Source organism: Rhineura floridana, chromosome 6 (assembly GCF_030035675.1).
Source record: "Rhineura floridana isolate rRhiFlo1 chromosome 6, rRhiFlo1.hap2, whole genome shotgun sequence".
Lineage (NCBI taxonomy): Eukaryota > Metazoa > Chordata > Lepidosauria > Squamata > Rhineuridae > Rhineura > Rhineura floridana.
In genome coordinates, this window is record NC_084485.1 from 31073330 (window position 1) to 31089083 (window position 15754).

Genomic DNA, 15754 nt, shown 5'->3' on the forward strand with positions numbered 1-15754 from the left:
AATATCTTCATTAATTTCTTCAGAGATAACGTTAAATTCCAAACAGTAGATTTTATTTCTAATATCCATAAACTCCAGATCTTTTTCCAATTCCACATTTGTTCCAATCTCCAGGGCTTGTATCTTCCCTTTATTTTTTCTTTTCTCATCTCTGACCTCATTCTCCTCTCTCACAGGATCCCCTATTTCTTTAAGCTCCTGCGTCATTTTGCTCAGTTCAATTTTCAGCTCCTTACTGCCCTGTCGCAGGGTTTGTTTCGTTATCTCAATCTCATCCATTATTTTCTGAAACATAATTACTTCCAGATTCTCAGCCACTTTCTTGATTGCCATTTTTAAAACCACGAAAACAAAACAAAACAAAAATAAAGAAGAACCACTTCTTATTTCAGCAACAATTGGGTTAATATTCCAGGCTTGATGACATCACAGTATAAACAGAGCAGCCTGCCTTATCTCTCTATGTTCAAGAATACAAAACAAATTTAGTTCCCAGCATCAAAACAGTTAGTGGTGTCGTGAAGAAGCAGATTCGTCAAAATAAAATAGACCAAAAAGAGAATAGTCCCAGACAATATAATGTTCCTCGGAATAGAAATCCCTCTTCTGTTTATATCTTTAGAATGCGCTTCCAGGACAGCTTTTTGCAATAGAAACAGAGATAAGCTGTTAATTTCGTGAATAACAGAGAAGAGTTATAGCTCACCCAGAAGTTCTTTAAAGCTGATTCATTTGACAAATCTCTTTTTGCTGCAACAATTTAAACCAAGTAAAAAAAATAATAGAAAGAAGGGTGCTTGCCTGTTAGTCCGTTTTCTCTTTGAAGAAAAGATAAACGTATCGCATTAATCAGATAGAGCTTGTTCGGAAGTCTGTCCGGCATTGCTGGCTGGACCTTTTCTCATAAATTAATGAAATCCAGTCCTCCCAACAAAAACAGGCTTTTGAGGTTGATCTCTACGTTTCTCCCTGCCCGGGAGAAATTTCATCAGTCAAAATAAAATGTTCTGACTGATTTATATCTGAATAAGCTTCTTTTGAGGCGGGAGCCCGTCTCAAAAGCAGGCACAAGCGAAGTCACCCTTCCCGGAAGTCTAAAAGATTTTCTAACATCTTAAAAACACTACTGTACAGCAGCAACTGGGGGGGGAGCTTCAAATCACTACAATCCATGTGGTAAGGTTGATCTGGATTACAAATTGTAATCTAAGAGCTAAAATTCACAATCCAGAGGCTCCATGATGAATCTGATGCTGGACTGCATGTAGGAAGCAGAATGCTGTCCAATGTATAAACATTTCCTAATACTTGCATGTACAGAATAGCACGGACAAACATCCGTGAAAATGAATTCTCAAATAGTGCTGAACTCAAGCAGTCATTAAATTATGTTTAGACACAGGCTGTTAGAGGATATCAAGGAAAAGAAGTTCCATGATTTCCATTACTGAAACAGCTTTACAGCTTGGCTTTATTAAGTTTATGTTAACATGGCACTCACTATTTTAAGGATTTTATTGATTTCCAACTCAGCATTAATGCTTCCTGTAAATTACAATAGCTTGGCTCAGCTCCAAAAGTCAAAGCTCTGCAGTTCCCCAAATGGCCAATTTTAAAATCACAAATGGCTGTCAGAAATAGAGTTGAACATGTTTAGAGAAGAGACCATAACTCACAGACAGGCAGGCATCCTGACGTTTACAGCACAGCAGCGGCTTACACTACTCTTACTGCAAATGCAAGCTGAATACAGCACAGGATTTGCATGCAGAAAGTCCCAGGCTCTGCTGACATCTCCAACTAAAATGATCAGGCAACAAAGGAAGGGACATCTGAGAGAAACATGGAGGAGCCCTGTCGGTTAGTATAGGAAACACTCAGAGGCGTCACTACCGGGGTGCGGAGGGTGCGGCCCGCACCCGGGTGTCACCATGAGCAGGGTGACACCCAGAGCCGCCCCCCCCTTGCCCAGCAAGGCTGCTCCAACTCCTCCTCGGAGGCGGGCGGGCGAGACCTGGAGCAGCGTCGGCGGGTTGAGGGAGGCGCGCCAGCGTTCCCAGACCTTGTCCGGCTGGGTGCCCCTCCGGCGTGCACTCTCCCAGGGGCATGGACGGGGTGGCTGGCCTCGAGTGCGTGCGTATGCAAGCCCAGCCACCTTGTCCATGCCCCTGGGAGGGCACGCACTGGAGGTCCGCACCCCCCCGCACTCCCGCTAGTGACGCCACTGGAAACACTAGGCTAAATGGATGAATAGCGCCAAACTTGACATGACAATCATAAATTATACAATTGCTTTTTAGAAGTACATTGCACATGTGGAGGCCTGATTCACATCTAGGCCCAGTGGCTTCGACCCGATGTCCTATGCTGTGATCCCAATCAGGACTGGGCCCTCCCACACCTGCTGACACACACTTACTTTTTGGGACCGCAGCAGGGAACAAAGTGTCAAAGCTGCTGGCCTCCAACTCCAGGGTCTGGATCGGGTCCTACATCCGCAATTCTCTTTTGAAAAGCCATTTGCACAATTGATAAGGTTCAGGCAAGCCTATCCAGACATACAGATGTATTTTATTTAGTCTAGTGTGATTTTTAATTGTTTTTAAAATGTTTAATTACTTTTTTTACTGTTTTTATTGATAATTTTACTGTTTTTTGTAAACTGCTTAGAGGTGTCTCACAGTCAAGCGGTATATAAATTTTATTAAACAAATAATAATAAAAAATAATTGTGTGAATGATGCGTCTAGTTTTGCCCATAGCCTGACTTGGTATGTCCCTACATTTCCAAGGAAGGGACCTGATAGGCTGCAAGCTGTACTCCTGTTCATATCTAGTACAGAGAAAACGCATCACTAGTCAGGCCTTTTAAAATCTGTGGCGCTTTCCTCTCACATTACATTAATACAGGTTTGGCAGTGGGCAGCATAAGCTACAACAGTCTAGATTGGTGAAACCCCATAAAAAGAGACAAAACTACAGCACAAAGTAACTCTTGCCCAATTCCTTTCATGAATCTTCATACGAAGCCCATTTCTTACTAGCAAATGAAAGAAAATGGCCAAGAAGCAACAAGTATGGGGGGGGGGGCAGGCTGCTCTTACCTAAAGTTCTCTCAAGATTAGGTTCAATAATGACAATTTCAAGGCTCCGTTTTAAGACAGAATGTGTCCACAAACATGTAGTAAGCACAATTTGCATAAGAGATAAAGCATGACACATGAACTGTCACTGAGCAAACCTGTTTTTACCAAAGCAACTGCACTAGCTGAACTGCTCATTAAAAGACTTTTTCTACAAAATGGTTGTGCATGCACATACACACAAACATCTACCCCCACATTGCCCCTTTCAGAAAACATGGACACATCCCATTACCTCGACACACAATTGAGGTTTGCCATCTAAAAATCTGTTTAGAATGACTCACCACTACATGAAGGGCACTGAGTCACCTGGATATATGCAAAAGACTAAAACTGGTTCTCTGCTGAATGCAGGCTTCATTTTTAACAAGCACAGCCCCTAAAGCTCTACTGGGATCAACACATCTAGAGCATATACTTTTGAAAACTCATGTGCAGGAATACTGCCTCAATATTTTGACTTTTTCAATAAATAAAAAACACTTAACACAGATCTGATTATAGATTTCAGTAGTTTGAATATTAGTTAAAATTTTCTTGCTTGTAAATATTATTCTACTAGCTTACACCAGATGCAAATATTAGCACTGTGCTACAGAATATAGATAAGTTTCCAAAGAAATGAACAGACTCTCAACTACCCTGCATCTACTGTTTCCAATACTGACTGGTCCATCTCCTAAATGTTTCCTTTCAGGTTAAAAGCTGTCTTCTTTGTATATGAAATACTGTTGAACTTAGCAACAGATTCAAAGATGCTATGGACAGTAATGAAACAGGGGAGAGAAAACAGAAGTGTTGGGAAAGTAAAAACAGCAGCCAGGATATGGGAAAGCTAGGAAGTAGATCCTCCAACCATTCGGAGCAGATTGGGGGATGGGGAAGAGGACAGTGAAGTCCTGTTGTGCCAGAATAAGTCCATTCCACTCACACACAGGCAGCTTTGGATGCTACCTACAGTAAAGAAGCATTTGAAGAGAAGAAACTACAGTAGAATTCCCATATATTTACACCCACAATTATACTTTTCATTAATGTTTTCCTTCTCAAAATATCTGCCAGTGATAAAAAGTGGCTGGATTGAATAGCCAGGTTTTCTTTACCTTTAAATGATCCAGGGACAGTGTACTTTTAGCTTCAGTTCCAAGGGAATTTATATGTTGGATACTGCCTATAAACAAAAAAAGAAAAAGGAAAAAGACATTAGAAAGATGCTTTTCAGAAGTAACTACAATATTACAGTATTCCACAATGATCTACTTGTCATCATCAACATTATTAGCTATAAAGACAATTTGAGAAAAAATTTCATTGGATAAAATTGTTCACCACGTATTCTTTGAGAGCTAAAAAATGTTTATTTTTTCATAAGTGTTAGCTGCAAAGATATATTTCATAATGGTTCTTCAAGAGGCAGCACCAGTTACAGCTAAAATTTAGCCAGGAATTCTTAGATACTCTCACAAGGGAGGCCTGCCTGACACCAATTTTGACAATGTTTTGACACCCGGCAGATATAGTTTTGTTTTCCTGGGCATCTGGGCAGCATCAATTGGATGTTTTTACTCTGAATATGTTTTTCATACGTTTATACATTTTATATACTGTATTATATTCTTGTTGCAATTTGCTTCAGGACTTTTTGTTGAGGGAAGTGACTCAAAATTGAACAGATGTAAATCTAAACAAGACCAAAGCCACTGTACTCCCCAAAAGGCTGATTTGAAGAATTTCACTGTTCCAAACATTTTTGAGATTGTTAAATGACAACATTTGATGCCTACTCTTCAAAGCCAGCAAGCTGTTGATCATGAAGGAAGGGAACAAGGAGTCTTGTTTCTATATTGCCAAAACTGGCCAGATAAGTATGCTTGAACTGTGTTTAATTTTGGCAACTGTCCCTTCTTAACTATATCTTGGTGCTATCTATTAACAAGCCTCTTCTCAGCCATGCACATCAGCATTGTATGCACATATAAACTCACATACATCAGTCTAAAGCTCACAACAGTGTTCCATATGCATGATATATGGAAGGAGTCTCATAACATGATAAAAAAATGTTTCTCCCCTCCAACGGCAGGAAGGCTCTCTTCTGAGATTTCACAGCTTTCTATCCACTCCCATTAAAATTATCTGGGACTAAGAAATAATGTGTTCTGCTTCCTTGTTTAAGAAATCTACCTGTGCGGATTTATAATCACAAAGCATAGGAATGGACACCTGACTTAAAGCATTCAACCACACCAGCACGCTGGGGCTGTAAATTCCTGGTGTGTCAACTCTCTGCATATACAGAGGATGAAACCCAATTTAAGTCGGGTGACATCTATGCCTAAACCTACATAGTTAAGTGACACTAGTTGTATAAGCCCAAATCAGGCAAGAATATATTTCAGAAAGTATTTTTTGCAGATGCTTTGATCATTTCTCTAATTTTAAAAAAGTTACAGAACATTCATGAACATTCCCAATTAATAATTTCTTCATAGCAAATGCGTTACATTAACCTAATTTAGTTATTGCAATATAGTTCCATATGAAACTGCCCTTTGTCTCAATTTAATTGTGACACTCTTACTGTTTTGTACAATGGCAGTGGTGGATTGCAGAAACCTGATGACCATAAAGAATATACTTAGCAGTTACTAGCTAAATTGAATGCGCACCATTCATTTTTATTGGATAGAATGCCACCCTACGAGCTCTCACTTCTCCCCACTCCAGCCCTTTTTTTGTAAACGTAGAAAGATGACAGGGGCTTGAGTACCATTCTTGCTCTATGTTCTACATGGAACTGAAAATAACAGAACACCATCCAGACAAACCTTGATTTGATTACACTGATATATAACAGTGGAGATGTTAGAAAAACTGGGCATACAACTTCTTCTTCTTTAACAAAAAAGGCTAACACAATATGTTGAGATAGGTAGGTAGCTGGGAGCTTTATGGAGCAGTAGCGACAAGTATACACAAGAGCTAGTTGCAGGACACTAATGTATCATTAGGCCAACTGCTCAAATCTTTCTCCTCTTCAACCATTTTAAGTATGTGGGTTATGACATGGGAGGCACAAAACACAGCATGGCAACTAAGTCTCTCTTGGTCCAACCAAGGTACAAATGTTTTGTGGCTCCTGTGACCATTAAATCTTCATTTTGTAACCCTATCATGATTTTATCAAGCTTTAGTTTCCTGAAAATACACTCTGTTTTACATTGGACATTAGGCTAGAGAAAGATTGCAGCCCGGAGGTAAAGAATCTGCTGTATATGCAGTAGGTTCCATATTTAATCCTCGGCATCTCCAGGTAAGGCTAAGAATATCACCGTCTGAAATGTTCCCTGGAGAGCCATTGCAAGTTAGCATAGAGTAGACAATACTGAGCTAACAAGACCAATGGTCTGGCTTGGTACAAGGCAGCTGCCCATGTTCCTATGATTCAGAATAGAAACAGCCAATCTCACCTCTCAGTCATTTTAAAGTCATTGTTTGTTAATACTGAAGAGAGAGAGGGGAAAGAGCATCAGGCAATGAGAGAACCCTAAGACACATGGAAGTTTTCCCCAGACCAGCTCAAGCTTGGCACTGCAGCTGGTGATACTTCCAAAGATGACACACAGTTCTGGCATTTGTCCTGGCAATTGGGGATACTAGTGACTACAATAAAGCTCAAGATAGTAAGATGCTACAGAAGCTTCTTCCCTTCTGCCCATCTTGGTGCTGCAACACCACCTGCCTCTGCTTGGGGATGGTTCCCTGCCCTATACGGATGATTTATTGTTCTCACATGATGTAGAAGATGATATACACACACACTATTGTTGTATGAATCTCCATGTGCTCACTTGCATAATGAGTTTGATACTGAGTTGGGAAGGTGGAAAGTGCAAGAACTTGAGAGGGGTCAAGTTATAAGATATATATCCATCACCGCTATTATCATCATCATCGGTGATTACTCATGGTCGAGCAAGATTGTCTTCACTAACAAGTTACATTCCATGTCTCTTAAAAACTAAGGTAAGCAAGGTGACATTTCAAACCTTCAATGGGCAATGATCTCTCAAACAGCACTCACACAGAGGAAGTGACAGAGTAGTGTGGAAGCAGCGCACATGTTCAACTAGGTTGCAGCCTTTGAATATTGGGCTCAACAATGGCTATTAGAAGCCCAAACTGATGTGACCCTTTTACGAACCACCAAGTGATCAATCTACATTTCTTTCAAAATACTAAGATACTACTGAATTATTGGTGAGAATTTAAATACTATTTTTTGACTGCTTGAATGTTTAACCTTTACATTTCTAGGAACATCAGACAATTATGTCTGTCATTTACACAAGTCACATGCAACAACAGGTAGCAAATAACTTTAAAATGCAAAAAAGCAACAGGAGCTAATTAGTAACTATTCTAAGGAAAGAACAAATACATACCTAAGAGTTAGATAATCTACTACAGAAATTCTTTAATGACATTGGAAGCCAAAAATAGTTTGTAATTTGCCCAACTACTTGTTTACTAATCAAGTTCCCTCTTGCTCCAAGCAAAACTGGCCAGACCACTTCGTGAAAACATCGGCATTCTTTGATGTTCCTAACAGTACCGACTGTTAGTGTTACAACTGACCAGAAGACACAGGCTGAACCCTTATCTTCCCTCATGCTGGTTAGTTTGCTTGCAAGAGCCATCTTAACTTGCTCTGCAGGTACCTTTGCATCGCATCTGCTTTCTGCTTCTGGCACATTAGGATGGGATTGCATGAGCTGACCTGTGAGGGCTTGGTGGATGATGTAAATAATACATGCAGCAGGTCATATGCTTTTTAGAATCCTTTCAGTGCTGTTCTTGCACAAGTAATGAAAACACAAATACTAACTTTGGTGACAGAAAAGACACAAACTCTTGCTCTCCCCTAGCACTTGATGCAAGTACATGTTCATATTTTATTAATTAAAATATTTACAAATAGCCAGGGCTGGATACATATTGCTAGACTATAAAATCAGTCATCCCTGACCACTGACCATCTGGCCACAAATTAGTCCTAATGAAAGTCAAAAAGGGGGACAAAGTGGAGAGAGAAACCCAGATGTAGATTGTGTACTTTTTCTTTACCATTGCAATGAGTGTTTTTTCCAGAACTCATTGCAACCTAATGGGGCCCTTGGGCATCAGCCTGCCCTGGGCCCCAGTGCTCTCCTACCGCAGATCGCCTGCCATTCCCTCGCTCAACCTACCTTTCGCGGCTGCGTGCGCAGGGCTACCCTTAACCAAGATGGCGACTGAGGTTTCCCTAAGGGGCTCAAGCTTCTGCCGCCATCTTGCTTAATGGCAGGGATGCGCACACATGCATGCCATCAACCAAGATGGCAGCAGAGGCTTCAGCCCCTTAGGGAAAACTCGGCAGCTGCGCAGCTGCAAAACACAGCCAAGAAAGGTAGGTGGAGCAAGGGAATGGCAGGGGCTCCAAAGCTCCCACCCTGTGATCTGCAGCAGCGATCCCTCCGCAGATCGTGGAAGGGGAGAGGAGGGGCCCCTGTAGCCCCAGGGCCCCTCACCCAGGGTCCCACCTGGCTGCCCTTCGGAGCCGGCCCTGCAAGCTAAATAACACTAATAAGAACTTTTCTAATAATATGTTTTTAAACCCTTTTTTAAAAGATGTTTTAAAAAGTTTTTTTAATGTTTTTAATGCTGTTTTGTTTTAACGTATTTTAAGGTCTGTTTTTATGATGTTTTAAAGTGTTTTTAGTGTTTCTGTTTGCCGCCCTGGGCTCCTACTGGGAGGAAGGGCAGGATATAAATCAAATAATAAATAAAGAAAGAACGTAAAAAAAGATGTTGGTTCAATTTCTACTGACACTATGGGATTACATTACATTACTTCCACTTTGTGTTTAAGAAGTCATTTGTGTTAAGACTCAAGTATAATCCTAAAATTGGATTTTCATTCCTTAGCAGGTACTTCATGGGGTTCTAAATGTTGTAATCATGCAATGCATCAACAGTTTCAGGCTCACCTATTACTGTCACAGCTAATCTAGAGTTGAATCCTCTGGTGGATGCGAAGCAACACTGTTCCTCAAAACCCCAAGACTACTTCCGCAGGAAATATGGTCCCAAGTGGTATAATTTATTAAATATACCAGAAGAGTGCTAGGCACTGTGCTAGATAGTGCATGTCTAGGGGCTTGTACTATGACATGCTAAAGGGGAAGAAAAGGGAAGGATTAACTGTTAACAAGTATTGCCTTGTAGATTAGTCTAAGGTGAAGATTTACTAAATTTTAAAAGTTATGCAGCAGAATTTAGCAGATGGGTCATCAGCAAGTGGTTCACTCTCTGAACTCAAGAAAGTGAAGTTGTTGCTGGCATAATCTATTTTCTCTTCCACTTCAGGACTTTATTTTTTAAGACAAAAGATAGGGGAGAGAAAGAACGGGGGGGGGGGAGGAGAAAGAGCAAGGCAAAACATATGTAGGAAAAGTTAAGAGGGCCCATCCCGCAAGCTGGGCTAAAGCCTTGATTCAAAAAAAGTTGAACATTAATGAATTAAATGAGGGCTTGTTCGCTGAATAAATGAATTCAACAATAGGGAATCAATGAACTGTGCACATTTCTACCAAAGTTCACAGAAGCCATATCACAGTACATTTTCATGTAGATATACTACTGTATTGTAGAGTATAGCATATAACAGCATCCTGACAGCAACATTACATACAATGCACGTTTGTCCATTTCTAGTAGCATCTGCCTACGTATTTGCATTGCTTTTCTAGTCTATCTTTGCTCACAGACTTATAGGAGTGTGCAAAGACTTTCATAGTATCTTGCACATAACATCAGTTGAAAAAATATAGTGCCTTGCAAAAGTAATCAGACATGTAGTACCACATGCGCTGGAGGTTTGTAATAGGTCCTTCAGTACATTGGAAACTGTCTTGTGAAACACATTGCCCATTGAAGTTACACAGGCTCAGACATAAGGATAAGTTGAATAGTGGGAAGTATCTGATTCTTTTTGGTGAGCTTTTTATTGTGCACCACTATGATGTATTATGTTTAGCAGTTTATAAATATTCCAAGTAAAATAAAGCATACCAAAGTTCTTAAAACAAGCTATAATTTCAGATTATGTTTGTTTGCAGTAAACAAACAATAGTTAAGCCACTAGGCAGTCCTCACAAAACCCTAAAAGCCATAGTTTAATAAACCACAGCTTAGCATTATGGGGGAAGCAGGTCATTGTTCACAGAACACTTCATCAGATGTATCAGTAAAAAAAAATCAATGAAGCTTATGCCATACTAAATCTGTCCAATGTTAAGGTTCTACTAGATCTTTTGTTTTGTAACTGACAAATATAGCTACTCCTCTAAGAAGTGAAATGAATGTTGTGCATCAGTGCTCTCTCTCAGTTCCCATTCATTTCAGCAGGACTTGTGCTCACAGGTTTTCTGATGGATTGCATTATGTAGCTGTAAAAAACAAAATCCACACATTCTAGTCGCTCTAACCTCTATGTTTAATGGCAGAAGGTACACAAACACTTTGAAATGGAAACAATTTGGTCTGCCAAACTCTAAGGTAGCAGGGTAAGTATATTTTAAGAGAGACTGCCAATTCCAACACTGATGGCTAGTAGGATGGTGCCTGCAGCAATGCTTTTGTTGTTGCTGCAGAAGTAGAAATACCTCCTGGCATTTTATGGCCTTCAACAGTCCACTATGCTATAAAGCAGAGAGCATTAATGCTTCTGAAAGAAGGGGAATTGCTACCTTAGCTCAATTCAGTCTGTCTGTGATGGCACAATAAGCAGATTGTAGGGCAGATGCAAAACAATTGGTAAAGTTATGATGCCCCATGGTGGGTCAAACTAGCCATATGGAAAAGCAGACAGAAATATATGGTGAAAGAATAGAAGCAGGTCCCATGTTGTAGGCTAGACTTCAAGCTGAGTTTTAGAATTAAGAGGAAGGAAGGAGCAGAAGATGCAGTGTCGGTTGAGCCAGCCCCAGTCTAAGGCAAACCTTTGGCTATGCTCTCACAGCTCTATGCCAGGTCCTTTCTCTTTCTTCCACTTCAGTAGGTCTGCACTGGTGGCCAAAGCCAGCAAGAAAGAGCTCGGCTGTATCCAGACCAGTAAGATCTTAGACAAAAAGAAGCTACTGAACATACTGGTGACATACAGAATGAAAATGACAATAAGAAAACAGTAAGTAAACTTTGCAAGTAGAACATCATGATGAAGAGCTCAAACCATCCTGGAAGATCACAATTTGCCCAACTGCTGGGTATTGAGAGACAAAGTACTATACTGACACAGGGATGGTGAGACAGAAGAAATCGCCCCTGATTGCATCTCTATTCAAGATTGATTAGTATACCAATTGGCCAGTCAAAACTGATCAGTATTGGGTGACTTCCGGGAAGGGTGACTTCGCTTGTGCCTGCTTTTGAGACGGGCTCCTGCCTCAAAAGAAGCTTATTCAGATATAAATCAGTCAGAACATTTTTTTTTTGACTGATGAAATTTCTCCCGGGCAGGGAGAAACGTAGAGATCAACCTCAAAAGCCTGTTTTTGTTGGGAGGACTGGATTTCATTAATTTATGAGAAAAGGTCCAGCCAGCAATGCCGGACGGACTTCCGAACAAGCTCTATCTGATTAATGCGATACGTTTATCTTTTCTTCAAAGAGAAAACGGACTAACAGGCAAGCACCCTTCTTTCTATTATTTTTTTTACTTGGTTTAAATTGTTGCAGCAAAAAGAGATTTGTCAAATGAATCAGCTTTAAAGAACTTCTGGGTGAGCTATAACTCTTCTCTGTTATTCACGAAATTAACAGCTTATCTCTGTTTCTATTGCAAAAAGCTGTCCTGGAAGTGCATTCTAAAGATATAAACAGAAGAGGGATTTCTATTCCGAGGAACATTATATTGTCTGGGACTATTCTCTTTTTGGTCTACTTTATTTTGACGAATCTGCTTCTTCACGACGCCACTAACTGTTTTGATGCTGGGAACTAAATTTGTTTTGTATTCTTGAACATAGAGAGATAAGGCAGGCTGCTCTGTTTATACTGTGATGTCATCAAGCCTGGAATATTAACCCAATTGTTGCTGAAATAAGAAGTGGTTCTTCTTTATTTTTGTTTTGCTTTGTTTTCGTGGTTTTAAAAATGGCAATCAAGAAAGTGGCTGAGAATCTGGAAGTAACTATGTTTCAGAAAATAATGGATGAGATTGAGATAACGAAACAAACCCTGCGACAGGGCAGTAAGGAGCTGAAAATTGAACTGAGCAAAATGACGCAGGAGCTTAAAGAAATAGGGGATCCTGTGAGAGAGGAGAATGAGATCAGAGATGAGAAAAGAAAAAATAAAGGGAAGATACAAGCCCTGGAGATTGGAACAAATGTGGAATTGGAAAAAGATCTGGAGTTTATGGATATTAGAAATAAAATCTACTGTTTGGAATTTAACGTTATCTCTGAAGAAATTAATGAAGATATTAGAGATAAAGTTATCAATGGCTTGGATAATCTTCTGGACTGGAATGACATGATGGAGCTTGATATCGAGAAAATCTATGGAATTAACTGCAGCCATGTGACAATGGAAAAACTCTCAAGAGATGAGCCAGTGCATTTTGTAAAAAAGAAGAACAGAGATATGACTTTACAACAATATTTCAGCAACTTATTCAGAATTGATGGCAAGAAAATATTTGGGATAGAGGAAATTCCCATCAGACTCTTATTATATGACTATGGCTATGACAGCAAGATTATTATGGAATACTGATAATGGAAGATTGGACACTGAAATTACTGGACTTAACAGGACTATTGAAGATGGAAGATGGAATTAATATGGATAATGGAATAATGGCTATTGAAATTATTGGACCTAACAGATTTTGATGAGATGGATTAATCGATATGTTTATTTGGACTATGGCTATGACAATAAGATTATTATTATTATTAATGAGATGGATTAATCGACATGTTTATTTGGAGAAAAATTGATAGATATATTTCTTAAAGAATTGAAACCTCTCTTTGACTTTTTGTGGAAAGAATAAAGTAATGTTTATGAGATTTGATGATTAATTAAGATAACTACTGGAGGAAAGTGATTTTATAATATAATTTAAGAGACAGGATTGTTATATATTGTAGACCTATAACTGATTTGATCTGCGACAAATGGGAAGTCAACATTTTATTTTTTTGTTTAATCATTTTTGTTTTGTTTTGTTTTTTGTCTTTGAATGTTTTATGATTTTGTTTTGTATGTTTTATGAAAATTTGAATAAAAATTATTGTAAAAAAAAAACCTGATCAGTATTGTTTGGAGGGTGCAGTTATAGCACATGACCAGTATGAGAGGTATTTTGCATACAGTTGGTTTTAGTTCCTCTCAGCAAACTGGCTATAATATAAAAGTTTACCTTACTGAGAACATCTCTAAATAATATTTGATCAGCACTCTATCCTTATCTGAAAGATCCTAGCACAGCCTCTCCTACTGCTATTAGATTTTTATTTTTGCTGTGCAGTCCCTAGCAGACTGTTGAACTTTTACAGGAGAAGTAGCCAACATGGTGCCATCCAGATGCTGCTGGACTACAATTCCCATCATCCCTGCACATTGGTCATGCTGGCTGGGGCTGACAGGAACTGGAGTTCAGTAACATGTGGAGGGCACCATGTTGACTACACTTGTGTTACAATAGTACTGAATTCTGTAAAGAGGGCTCAGATTACATTTCAGAATAAATGTTTATTAAAGAAGCTGGTTCCCATGTTTCAGAAGGGTTAAGGCCTGCTTATTTAAAACACCACATACACAGCTCTTATAGTCAGGAAAAATATTCATGCACTAGGCCAGTGTTCTTTAACCTTGAGTTCCCAGGTTTTACTACAACTCCCATCATTCCCAGCCAGCATGGCCAATGGTTGAGGAATGGCAGGAGTTGTTATTCCAGCAACAACTGGGGACGAAAGGTTGAAGAACACTGTACTCGGCCATATCTGCACCATCACAGATTTGATGTTGTGGATCACCCCAGGCTATACTTGTTATGAAAAAAAAAAGTATTCACAGTGAGAAAACCTTCTGCTCATTTCACCATCTTCAACTGAAGTAGGAGCATCCTACCGGCCTGGCCTCATTTCAGTTTGTTTCTGCCAAGGCTTCATACAGTACAACATCATTTACTTAGAGCTTTGCCAAGTAGAAGCACAACCTGTAGGGACAAGCATTTTTCACATGTTTACTGAAATTTAGACACTTTTGCATATGCCTGAAAACTAAGTGTTATCCTATGCTCTGCAAAGAGGTTCACACATTTGTGTTTATCGCTTGTTGACTGCAGCTCCACATGGCAGGTATGAATAATCCATCACAGATAGAATTGCATTTCCTCCAAAATAATGCTTTTTAATAGTCAGTTTGCCAAGTGTTGTGCAACCAAGGGATATACAGGCCATATATTCATCAGCCCTCAGTAAACCTGTACAACATGACTGTAATAGTTTCACAAATGTAAATTCAGTTAGATTGTTCCCTTCTCCTTTGACAACTTTGTCATGCACAAGTCTCACCAAGATCAGTAAGACTTACTTGCCAGTAACTGTGATTAAGATTGGAGCTTTAGTCTGAGAACGTGTCTTAGTAGTCCAACAAGGCTGAAGTTTAATTTAAATGTTGAACTTGCAAATGCAATTTTAACATCTGATACTTAAGGTAAGTGTGCATTGTCACAATATAATGCCATATAAAACAACCAGACTGATGTTTCTCTTGATTACCAGTTAACACTAGAGCTGGTGATATCTGTGGCATGCAAACACCAATACCTGTGATTTCTTCATTTTAGAACACTCCTCATATGAACATAGGAAGCTACCTTATACCGAGTCAGACTATTGCTTATCTAGCTCAGACAGTCTGACTGGCAGTGACTACCCAGAATTTCAGCTAGGATTCTCTGCTAGCTCTACCTCGAGAAGCTGGAAATTGAACCTGGGGCCTTCTGCGGGCAAAGCAGATGGCTCTACCACTGAGCTACAGTCCTTTGCTGGTTCTCCGGATAACTTTTTTCTTTGGAAAAAGTTGTCTGTTTTACAAGGAGCCAAAAATGTTAAGAAAATCATCAAAATTTCAAGGTGTTAGTGGAATAGATTTATTATTTCATGAAACCCAAGGTATTAAATTTTTTTCAGGTTCTCACTGAAAAAGTCTATCCTCCTCTTCCTCTCAGCTGGATAGTAAACTGTGACAATGTGGCTATGGCAAAGCATTCTTCTCTATAATTCATGTTGCCCAAACTGAAGCAGAGACGCAAATACAAAAGTATTTACGGTTCAAAAGTGGTTCTTGCTCCACATGAAAGAGAAAAAGGCTTGCTTATATAGCTAAAGTTAAATGGCATGAGACCAATTAAGTTTGTGGGCATGTATAGTGGGAAAAAATTAAGCCATTAAAGCCATTTGTTACTTCCATGAAGCACTAAAAGCTTTACGTTTGTAAGTGAGAACACAAAATACCATTTTTCCAGCTAAAGTGAAAGCATTATTCCAAGA

General features: G+C 39.4%; 1 protein-coding gene across 5 annotated transcripts in view; it reads right to left on the minus strand.

Moving 5' to 3' along the window:
* Window positions 1-15754, minus strand: part of STAU1 (staufen double-stranded RNA binding protein 1) — a 57165-nt gene that overhangs the window by 40063 nt on the left and 1348 nt on the right. For all 5 annotated transcript variants that reach the window (XM_061631354.1, XM_061631353.1, XM_061631352.1 and 2 more), the window contains exon 2: window positions 4250-4317. The gene's annotated coding sequence lies outside the window, so the exon portion shown is untranslated. The remainder of the gene's footprint in view (window positions 1-4249; window positions 4318-15754) is intronic.